The sequence below is a fragment of the Alexandromys fortis genome, unplaced genomic scaffold, assembly GCF_014885135.2.
Source record: "Alexandromys fortis isolate MF-2015 unplaced genomic scaffold, M_Fortis_MF-2015_v1.1 scaffold_8_9099976_23576923, whole genome shotgun sequence".
Lineage (NCBI taxonomy): Eukaryota > Metazoa > Chordata > Mammalia > Rodentia > Cricetidae > Alexandromys > Alexandromys fortis.
The window spans coordinates 11,150,441-11,161,286 of NW_026067899.1; the positions used below are offsets into that span (position 1 = coordinate 11,150,441).

Genomic DNA, 10,846 nt, shown 5'->3' on the forward strand with positions numbered 1-10,846 from the left:
TCCTTCCTTCCTTCCTTCCTTCCTTCCTTCCTTCCTTCCTTCCTTCCTTCCTTCCTTCCTTCCTGAGACATAGCCATAAAGCCTTGGTGTGCTCAGCACGCACTTCTGACTGTTAAATGAAATGTTTTCATTTGCCTTCTCTTGCTGTGATAAAATATCATGATTAAAATGAATGTGGGGAGGGAAAATTTTTAAATAAATTTATTGTAAAAAAAGACTTACAAGGAAATAAAAATACCACATACCCAAATTAACCAGACTCAAAGTCTAGGGAACTTAATGAGCTTTCATACTGAAATGGAAGCTATAAAACATCTTACTAAGTTTCCCACTTCAGTATCGTGTGTTATTTTAAAATTTCCCTGCTTTGTAGCCGGGCGGTGGTGGCACATGCCTTTAATCTCAGCACTCGGGAGGCAAAGGCAGGCAGATGTTTGTGAGTTTGAAGCCAGCCTGGTCTACAAGAGCTAGTTCCAGGTCAGGTTCCAAAAACTACACAGAGAAACCCTGTCTCGAAAAGCAAACAAACAAAAAAATTACCTGCTCTAGAATCATCTCCACTTGAATAAATGATAGTCACACGACCTTATGGGCTGTTCAAAGCAAAAGTCACCATGCTCTCCCACTGTGTGTTTGACTGTGGAACTTAGAACTTTGAATGGTCTTTGCTGTTATTATTAATTTAGCATTAATTCCTCCCATATCCTGCACTAGGGAGATGGCTCAGTGGATGACGCTATTGCAGTGTCTGGTCCACAGACTCCACATAAAGCCAGGTGCTGTGGTATTCATCCACAATCCCAGAGCACCTACAGTGAGGTGGGAAGCGGAAATAGGAGAGCCCCTTGAAAATTGTGTTGTCCATAACAGCAAATAGCAAAGACGGAATCCTGCCTCAAGCAGATGGGAAGCAAGTCCTGATGCTTGATGTGATTGATACCTGAGGTGCCCTGATCTTTACTATCATTGTAGACTCACACGCAGTGGACACACAAACACATTCATCCACACATCATGCATATACACTCCAAGTTTGATTTTTCAAGGCAGTGTTTCTCTGTGTAACAGCCCTGGCTGTCCTGGAACTAGGTCTTGTAGACAGCGGAGAGACATAGTGAAGCTCGAGCTGGCCTCATAAGCCCAAGAAGTATTGTGAGAATTCTCCTAGCAATGGTAGAGTTATAGCATGGTTGGAAAGACTGAGGGTGTAGCTAGTTCAGTGGTAGAGCACTTTCGCGATCATGAACGAGGCACTGGGTTAGATCCCCCACAACTCACAACAAAATCATATATATATATATATATATGTGTGTGTGTATATATATATATAATATAGATAAGCAATATCTTTTAAACCTTTGTTTATTGGTTTTATGTATCTGTGTGTATATATAGGGGTGGAAAGCACAAGTGTGCTTTGTTGTGTCATGGTGTGGGGTTTGAGGTCAGAGTACTAAATGCATGAGTCTTCTCCTGCCAACTGGGCATTGAACTGAGGTCTCGGGCTTGGCAACAGCATCTTTACTCGTGAGCCATTGAGCAGTCCCTTGAACTAGTAGGATAGCAATGATAGGTTTTGTGTGGAAACAATGAGGAAAAGGAACAGGATGAATTGTGTGAAAGTGTAAGGACAAAGGCCACTCTCTTCTGTTGAGCCAGTTTACATAATCTGCTGCAAGCTCCTCCATGAGTGTGTAATGAAGCTAACACATCTTTTGCTTCTTTGAAGGGCTTATTATGAGGATTTGTTAAAACAATACATGAAAGCTATTAACCTTAGAACACTGACAGTGTGTTTTTTTTTTTAATACTAAAGCATTTAAGAGATGTCTTAAATAAAGCCTTGTTAATGAAGGAGTTTCTAGAAGGTCTTATTTATTGGATAAGTGTAAGTTATTAATAGCTTAGGAAGTGACTTAGTGTACAGGTTCCCTGGGGCTCATGGCTTAACACTGGATCTGTCCCAAAGATCCCCTTAATCTATGATAAGGATTAGGTGTGTAGCAATTTCTCCTGTTTTCAGTAAATGACATTTTGACAGTAGGTAGGTAAGGCTGCTAATCATAAAGTATTTACAATCAGTCCCCCATTGTGATATAGTTAAGACACAGTGATTCTTTTCTTCTTAAATATCTGGAAATAAACAAGACCTGTAACCCAAATGCCCTATAATTTATTTTTAAATATAAAAGTGTTTGTTGCTGACTATGAACACGCCCACCCTGGCATACTTATAAGTGTCAGATATTTTGTGTGTATTTCTGCCTGGCCAGTTTTGTGCTTCCTTCACTTTAGGTTACTGTGGGGGAAAACAGAGACAAAGTCCTAAAGAAACGGTTTCTGAAGTTACTTACTCAAGTGAGATTCAGCTGGTTGCTAATTCTGTTTTTTTCCTGTTGCAGGTTTCTCAACAGTGATGTCACAAGATTGACCACATTGATCACAGTAAGACCAAAATGACTGTTCAGCTTCAAAGGACGAGTTGTTTTCTCTGAGAATAGGAATTGAATTAGGAGATATTCATAGCATACAACTATTATAATTTCTCCCACCAGCCAGTTGAATGTTTAGATATTCAGTGACTCATATTTCATATTTCTAGTTACTTAATACTAGTAAAATGCCTTAAAGGGCTTTAAATTGAAAATTTAACTTATAGCTAAAATTATTATATACATATTTCACTGTGAATCATGCTGTCATCTTTTTCCATTTTGTTTTTACCAAAATGTGGCAAAGATTTAAGATTATTCTATATTAGGGGAAAACCGGAAAAAATAAAATTACTTGAGATAGTTATGGATTATTAAGGTCTGGCTACGAAAGCATAGCAACCTTAGAGAATTCTCAGGCTTATTCCTTAAAGTTTTATCGATACCCGGATATTCTTATACAGCCTCCCAAATGGCCATATTTGAAGAAAATGCTTCTTCTGTTTAACTTTGTTTACAATATTCATTTCTGTTGCATGTCAAGGAAATGTGTTATCTATAAGTATGCCCTTAACAACTCCTAGATGGTGCTGAGATTGAACACTGGCCTTATACATAGGAAGCATAAATTCTAAGACATGTCCCAGGCCTGGTACAGGATTCTTTCCTTTTCTTTTCTTTTTCTTTCTCTTTTTCAGGATTCTTTTAAATATTTATTTATTTATTATGTATACAATATTCTTTCTATGTGTATGCCTTCAGGCCAGAAGAGGGTACCAGACATCATTACAGATGATTGTGAGCCACCATGTGGTTGCCAGGAATTGAACTCAGGACCTTTGGAAGAGCAGGCAATGCCCTTAACCGCTGAGCCATCTCTCCAGCCCCAAGGATTCTTAAGTAGGAAAGGCTACATTTTAGTAATGAAATCTTCCAGCATTAAAAAAGTATCTTCATAAGTAACGAAGGAATGGACTTTGAGTAAATTTTTTACTGAACCTACTTTAAACATGCTTTATCTGTTAACTAAGCATAGGAACAGTAGTTAGGAGGTATTACAGTTATATAGAAGGCAAAGCCCATATGATCTTTGTAGTCATGTTCAGAATTTCTTTTGGAAATTGTTTTAAATTTGCTGTTTTCTACTGACTACAGAATTTTTATTGTATCTCTAAAGGGTTTTTTTTTGTTGGTTGTTGTTGTTTGTTTGTTTTTTCGAGACAGGGTTTCTCTGTGGTTTTGGAGCCTGTCATGGAACTAGCTCTTGTAGAACAGGCTGGTCTCGAACTCACAGAGATCCGCATGCCTCTGCCTCCCAAGTGCTGGGATTAAAGGCGTGCGCCACCACCGCCCAGCTCTAAAGGTTTTATGATTATTTTGTTTCACTGTGGCTTATGGAAACAGTTTTGCTTTTTCTTGAACATCCCCCTCCCCTTTCGCTCCCTTCTCCTCTCTCTTCCTTTCCTTTTCTCTTTGGTTTTCATTCTTTGTTGTGGTAGGGATGGCATCCTGGCCTCACATATAAGGCAAGTCCCATATCCTTGAGTTATGTCTTCTTTTATAATCAGAACTTCATTGCTCTAATAGGCTCTTTCACTATAACATGCTAAAGCATTCTGTGTAGCATGCCCTTCTTTATAACCAAGTTAAATTATTAAGTAGCTATTGCAGTTCTTAATCCAAGCATTTCAGGAAGAGGCCTTGTTCAGTGCTGTTAGCTATGAAGTAAAGACAAGAACTGTTCCTTTGCAGTTAGAAACTGTACTTTGTGATGATGGTTGTAAGCCTTTCTTCACTCCCTGTAGTCATGAGGAGAGTGATTTCAACACTGATTCACGGTGAGTGCTACTGAAAGGGTAGTTCACTTCTGTCTTAGAGTTTTGTTTTTATTTTATTTATTTTTTTTTTTCTCGAGACAAGGTTTCTCTGTGGTTTTGGAGCTTGTCCTGGAACTAGCTCTTGTAGACCAGGCTGGTCTCGAACTCACAGAGATCCGCCTGCCTCTGCCTCCCGAGTGCTGGGATTAAAGGCGTGGGCCACCACCGCCTGGCTTTGTCTTAGAGTTTCTATTGCTGTGAAGGGACACCATGATCATGGCAACTCTTACAAAGTTTCATTAAATTGGTGGTGCACAGTTCAGAGGTTTAGTCCTTTATCCTCAGGGAAGGGAGCATGATGGCTGTACACGCAGACATGGTGCTGGAGTAGTAGCTGAGAGTCCGTCCTATATCTTGTAGGCAACAGGAAGTCAACTGAGACACTGGGCAGTATCCTGAGCATAGGAAACCTCAAATCCTACCCCCACAGTGACACACTTCATTTAAGGAGGCTGTACCCTCTTCAGAAAAGCCGCACCTCCTAAATAGTACCACTCCCTATGAGATTCTGAGGGCAAATTACATTCTAACTACCACAATTGCCAAGCCTGGCCTGAGATTCAGCACTGTTAGGAAAAGACTGATTTCTTCCAAGGCAGTGGGAAGCCAAGGGCCTGTTCGGAGATCCATCACAACATGACATAGTGATAAAGTTGTAGACTTTAGCTATCTCAAACCTAAAGAGACAGACGGCATTACTACATTCTATTATATATATATATATATCACAACCCACACAGATAGCAAAACTATTTCAATGAGTTTCTGAGGGATTGAGCTTTGTCACTTCCATCAAAATTTGTACATGAGTTTCAGTTAAGTCAGAAGATACTTGGTGACTTCCTGTTTTTCACTAGTTCAGACCCGTACTCTAATCTGACGTCCTACTTGATTCCTGTATGCATTAAATACTCAAGAATAGCAACCTTACATTGTACCCAATCTAAGCTACATGTTACATTAAATTTTTATGCCATTCTTATATCATTAATTTTACATAGGATATCTTGTTGTCTTTTCAAATTTACATATATTATTTTGATGAAAACAGCTCTCCCTTCTAATGCCCTGTCTATATTTAGTCATCTCTCTGAGGTATTCTCTAACCATCCTAATTGAAAGTGATTCTCTCTAATAGTTTGCTAACACTTAATTTTTATTAGTTCTTTGTTACTGATCGTTGTCTCTTGTATTTTGGATTGACAAGTGTACATAAACCTTCCTATTGCACTTAGCAAGTGTTTGTTGGTAGTCATAAACATACTGAAAGTGCTAATTTACCTAATATTTTAAGTTTCTCATATTATAATGAAAATAGGGAATTTAGCATATGTAATTGAACATTAAGGTACAGGGTGAATTAGGAGGATGGGTTTTAGAGGTCACCGTGTGCTATTTTGCAACTGTATGTCTTGGTACGATCAACGTGAAGTGATGCATTGTGTCTATTAGAAAGGATTGGACTAATTAAATAGAGTGTCTTTTAGTTTTTCGAGACAGGGTTTCGCAGTGGCTTTGGAGCCTGTCCTGGAACTAGCTCTTGTAGACCAGGCTGGCCTCACAAAGATCCACCTGCCTTTGCCTCCGGAGTGCTAGGACTAAAGGCGTGAACTGCCACGCCCATCTTAAATAGAATGTCTTATCTTTCTTGCCTGTTACTTGTGTTAAGTGCAGCTTGCTCCTTTATAGATTGCTAAGAGGCATAAAATCAACTCTAAAAACCTCCTAAATATCGAAATTTATGATATTCATTGTAAGCCTATCATGTATGTTTCCATAGATCTCTACCTTCTCTGTGTGTGTTTGTGCATGTTCTTGTGTGTGTTTGTACACATATGTGTTCAGATACATATGTAGAAGCCTTAAACCAACCTTCAGGAGCCATTCAACTTCTGTTTTGAGGCAGGGTCTGTCCCTGGGTCCTGCTGAGGCTCTTCTTGGATTAGGTTAGACTGGCCAGTCTGTGAGTCCCTCTTCCTCAGCACTGGGTTTCAGGTGTGGCTGCCACACTCATCTTTTACATGGATTAAGGGGATCGAACCCAGGTCGTCATGCATGCTTGACTAGCTCTTTTCCAGCTAGTTTTATCTCCCCAACCTCCAGATTTTACTTTCTGATACATGTATGTTTCTCACAATCACATACATCTCAATCTTCCAAAATCTTTAATTTCTAGCAAAGAGGCATTCAGTTACAGCTACTGATATAATGTCCTTTTATTTGTGATAAGGCTGGAATGCTAACCTCTTAAAAGGCCAGAATGAACTTCAGACAGTTTGGACTGGATATTGTAAATATGGATAGAGTTTGAGGGATGGTAGTGTGTACTGTATTCAGGAATGTGAACTTGGGTCAGAAAATGGTTATATTTTCCTTCTATGGTTTATGTGGTGGTTATAGTCTGTGCTAATTACTTAGGAGATCCAAGTTTCATTCTCTAGGAGTAGGACTTAGATCTCATGGGTGTTGAATATTAGAAGAATAATGTTCACCAAGCACTTAGCATAGAAGACAGCACACACTAACTTCTTTTAACTCTAATACTCATTATCTTGCCTAAGACATTGATTATCTAGTTTTGTCTTGTTCTGTTATAATTTGTATTACTGTTTTATGATTACCTCTTGAGTAAAAGACTCTGCATAACATCTATACAACACATAATAGAATAATTCTATTAAAAATAAAGTGTGTGTTTTTCTCACTAGTATATATTTGTGTGTTTACACATAGGTGTATATATGTAATATATATACAAAATACATATACACAGACATGTGTATATATTTGCTTATGTATGCATATGTGAGAAAGTCTAAAAGTTTTCAATATTAATGTAAATACATACTTAGATCGTCTAAGATGTCCATTCTAGAATGAATATCTGCCAAATGTATTCAGGGCTATGACTATAATATTAGTCTAATCAAATCCTACTCCCAAAATAAAATTTATAGGAAAATTATTTACTTGTGCTATTGAAGACTTGTTGATAGCATAGTAAGCTAAATCAAAATATAGTTTGTAGCAAGAAGTGGTGGCACTTATTTAAACATAACCACAGAACAAGTATGAAAATTCCAACGTAATTAGAAAGTGTCATGATTAGTGTCGTCAACTTGATAGTATCTAGGCTTATCTAGGAGCTGGACTTCTGCAAATGCCTGAGAGATTGTTTTATTATGCTAATTGATTTTGGATGACCCATCTTAATTGTGGATGCATTAAGTGGAAAAAATGAACTGAGAACTTACATACATCCATTAACTGTTGATTGTGAATGTAAGGATCGTACCCTGGAACTGTGTGCGAAATAGAACCTTCTCTGCCTTAAATTGCTTTGTCTGTGTCTTTTATCACAGCTACAAGAAAACTAGGGCAGAAATTGGTATAGAAAGGGAGGGCTACTGCTGACAAGCATGACTGTGATGGTTAGGACTTTGGAATGTGAAGGAACATTGTGCTAGAAAAGCCAATGTTTGCTGGAATCAGAAGGCAACAGACCATCTCTGTTTAAGTCATGGTCTTTCTATGTAGCACTGGCTGTCCTGGAACTTGCTATGTAGACAAGGCTGTCCTCAGACATGGAGATCCACCTTCCTCTGTGGCCAATGCCTGGTTTAATGGGCCATTCTTGTGTTAGCTTAGGAGATGGGAATGGAGACAGCTTGAACCTGGGATATGAGGCTTCAGAAAAAAGCAACTAGCCCATCAGGAACTGGGGTACAGACCATTTTTGGGTGATATTTTGGCCAATAATCTGGCTTTATTTAGCTAAGGTCCCGCCAACCTGAAGTGATGTTAAATTGTGAGATGATGAGCAGTTTGGTAGAGGAAATTTCAGGACTGGAGAGCATTCAGGCTGGTGATGAGCAATCAGCTGTGACATGCCGGACAGTAGAGCTGTCATGATAGCAAAGCCTCACCTATCCAAGGCTTCATTTTATGGAGATCCAGATTCACCTAGTGGAATAAAGCCTAAACTAAGGGGGTTGCCCGCTCTTTGAAAGCAATTGCCTAGAAAAGTGCCCAGGACCAGCAGACAGAAGCTGGTTGACCAGTAGTCTAAGGTGGGCAACCTACACCTTGAGCCGAAAAAACCTGGCAGCATTGTCCAGGTGTTAGTGGTTTTGAAGGCAAAGCAAATGAAAGAGGGGTCATGGAAATCAACTGAGCTGAGCTGAGGCTAGTCACCGTGTGATAGGGTCAGAGTTCTTAGAGAATCTCCGAGCCTACTATGTGAACGTGAAGCCTCAGTTGCCATGGAAACACCAGTATAGTGGTATATTATTTGTATTTTAATAAATAATACTTGCCTGAAGACCAGAGGCAAAGCTAAAGCCACTAGAGGACAGGTAATGGTGGCACACACCTTTGATTCCAGGATTTGGGAGACAGAGGCAGAAGGACTCTGTGAATTCAAGGCCACCCTGGGCTACACAAGATCAACACAGAAACAAATCCAGGTAGTGGTGGCCTTCACCTTTAATCCCAGTCCTAGGGAGTCACAAGCCTTTAAAATGAGAGGAGAGAGCTGTAGGCTGTTAGTCTGCGGATTTCTCAGTCTCGTAGAGGTAAGACTTCCCTAATGGCCCAGCTGCCTTGCTTTTCTGGTTTTCAGGTTGAATCCCAATTTCTGTCGCTGGGTTTTTATTATTCATAATACACATCAGGTCATTGGCGATGCCAGGACCATGGGGTGCCCACCAAGGGGAGTTGTGAAGCCAGCCTAGGAGCAAAGCTGCTGTATGCTGCAGCAGAGCTAGAGTAGTGGTACTATCAGAGCCATTTGGAGCCTGGAATTCGAGGTTATTAGCCCCAGGTGCCAAGCATCGAACTGCAGTATTTGGCTTATGACCTGTTGGATTTTGGTTTTGCTTTGACGTTATCGCTGCATGTTATACCCTGGTTCTTCCATTTTGAGATAGGCATGTTTACTTTGTATTCCTAAGTGCTGAACATTTGTAACTTGTTTTTATTTTAGAGCAGTTCACAGTCAAGAGACTTGGGGCTTTTGAAATGTTAGAATTGTTCCAGGTGGTGATGTAAGGTTTTGTTTTGTTTTGTTTTGTTTTTTTTGGACAAGGTTTCTTTGTAGCCCTGGCTCTCCTGGAACTTGTTTCTGTAGACCAGGCTGACCTAGAACTCAGAGATCCACCTGCCAATACTTTCCCCGAGTGTGGGGATTAAAGGTATGTGCCACCACCACCCAGCTAGCACTTCATGCCCTAAAAAATGCCATCACCTAAGCCTTCGGGGCATCTTATCTTTCTTGTGTTAGAGGGTCTCATGCTGACAAAAATCTAATGGGTGCTGACTGGCTATGGTAGCAGTCGGTGGCAGCTTCTTCAACTAAGATAATGAATTTGAAACAGACTTCCGTAGCATCTGGTGCTGTTTGATAGCATTTTACATATACAGAACTTTGAAAATTATAGTTGTCTAAACCCTGTACTGCTTTATCATTAAGTTTATGTCATCTCTTCCGCATCTTGCTTGACATTGTAGCACTGTCAGGAGTATCTTTACCAGGAGGGCTTCAGTCTCACTTTCTATTATTTACTCATGCAGAAGAAACGGCTCATCACATTTTATGACAGTGTTGTAGCATTTGAGTCACGTTTCCATGTTCTACTTAACCCCTTTGCCAGTTCTCCCAGGCACCTGTGCTTGCTGCCTTCCTTGAAATCTCTAAAGTCACCCTGGACGGCTGTAATCAACTTCTTCCAAACTCTTGGAATTGCTGATATTTTAATTCTTCCCATGAATCATAGATGTTCTTAATTATAAATAAGATGGGGGAATCTTTCAAGATATTTTCCTTTTTTTGAGACATAGCCCAGGATGGCCCCAAACTTGTAATCGTTGCTTTCAGCCTCTGCATGCTGGGATTATTATAATCATGTGTTGCCATGCCCTGCTCCTTTATTGGTTTTCAATTTGCTCTCCCTACAATTCATTGTCTAGGACTGACTGGAGGGATGGCTGCTCTTCCAGAGGACCTGGGTTCATTCCCATCATCCGCATGCGTGCCCACAACCATCTGTAACTCAAGATCCAGGGGCTAGAATGCTTTTTCCTGGCTACTTCAGGCACAAGGAAGGCACGTGGTCCATAGATACATATGCAGGCAAGAAGGCAAGACACCATACACATAAAAGAATGGTTTTGGTTTTGGTTTTTTTTTCCAGACAGGGTTTCTCTGTAGCTTTGGAACCTGTCCTAGAACTAACTCTCTTAGACCAGGTTGGCCTCGAACTCGCAGGCCTCGAACTCACAGAGATCTGCTTGCCTCTGCCTCCCAAGTACCAGGATTAAAGGCGTGTGCCATCACTGCCTGGCCTTAAAATAAAATGATTTTAAAACTAATTATAGAAGTCATTATCTATGGTAGGTTTAGCTCCGCTAAATGTATTTCTTCCTTAATGATGCCTGAAAGTTAAAATCACTGCTCTGTCATAGTATTGGCAGGCATGAAAGTGATGCTGACCTTATTTTGTATTTCACTGGGTAACTAGTATCAGTGAGCAATAATAT

General features: G+C 40.0%; 1 protein-coding gene across 13 annotated transcripts in view; it reads left to right on the top strand.

Annotated features, from left to right (window-relative positions):
- Nucleotides 1–10,846, top strand: part of Baz2b (bromodomain adjacent to zinc finger domain 2B) — a 321,551-nt gene that overhangs the window by 144,941 nt on the left and 165,764 nt on the right. For 12 of the 13 annotated variants that reach the window (XM_050122560.1, XM_050122535.1, XM_050122624.1 and 9 more), the window contains one exon: nucleotides 2,403–2,445. The exons of the other annotated variant lie outside the window; for it this stretch is intronic. The gene's annotated coding sequence lies outside the window, so the exon portion shown is untranslated. The remainder of the gene's footprint in view (nucleotides 1–2,402; nucleotides 2,446–10,846) is intronic. 13 annotated transcript variants of the gene reach the window in all.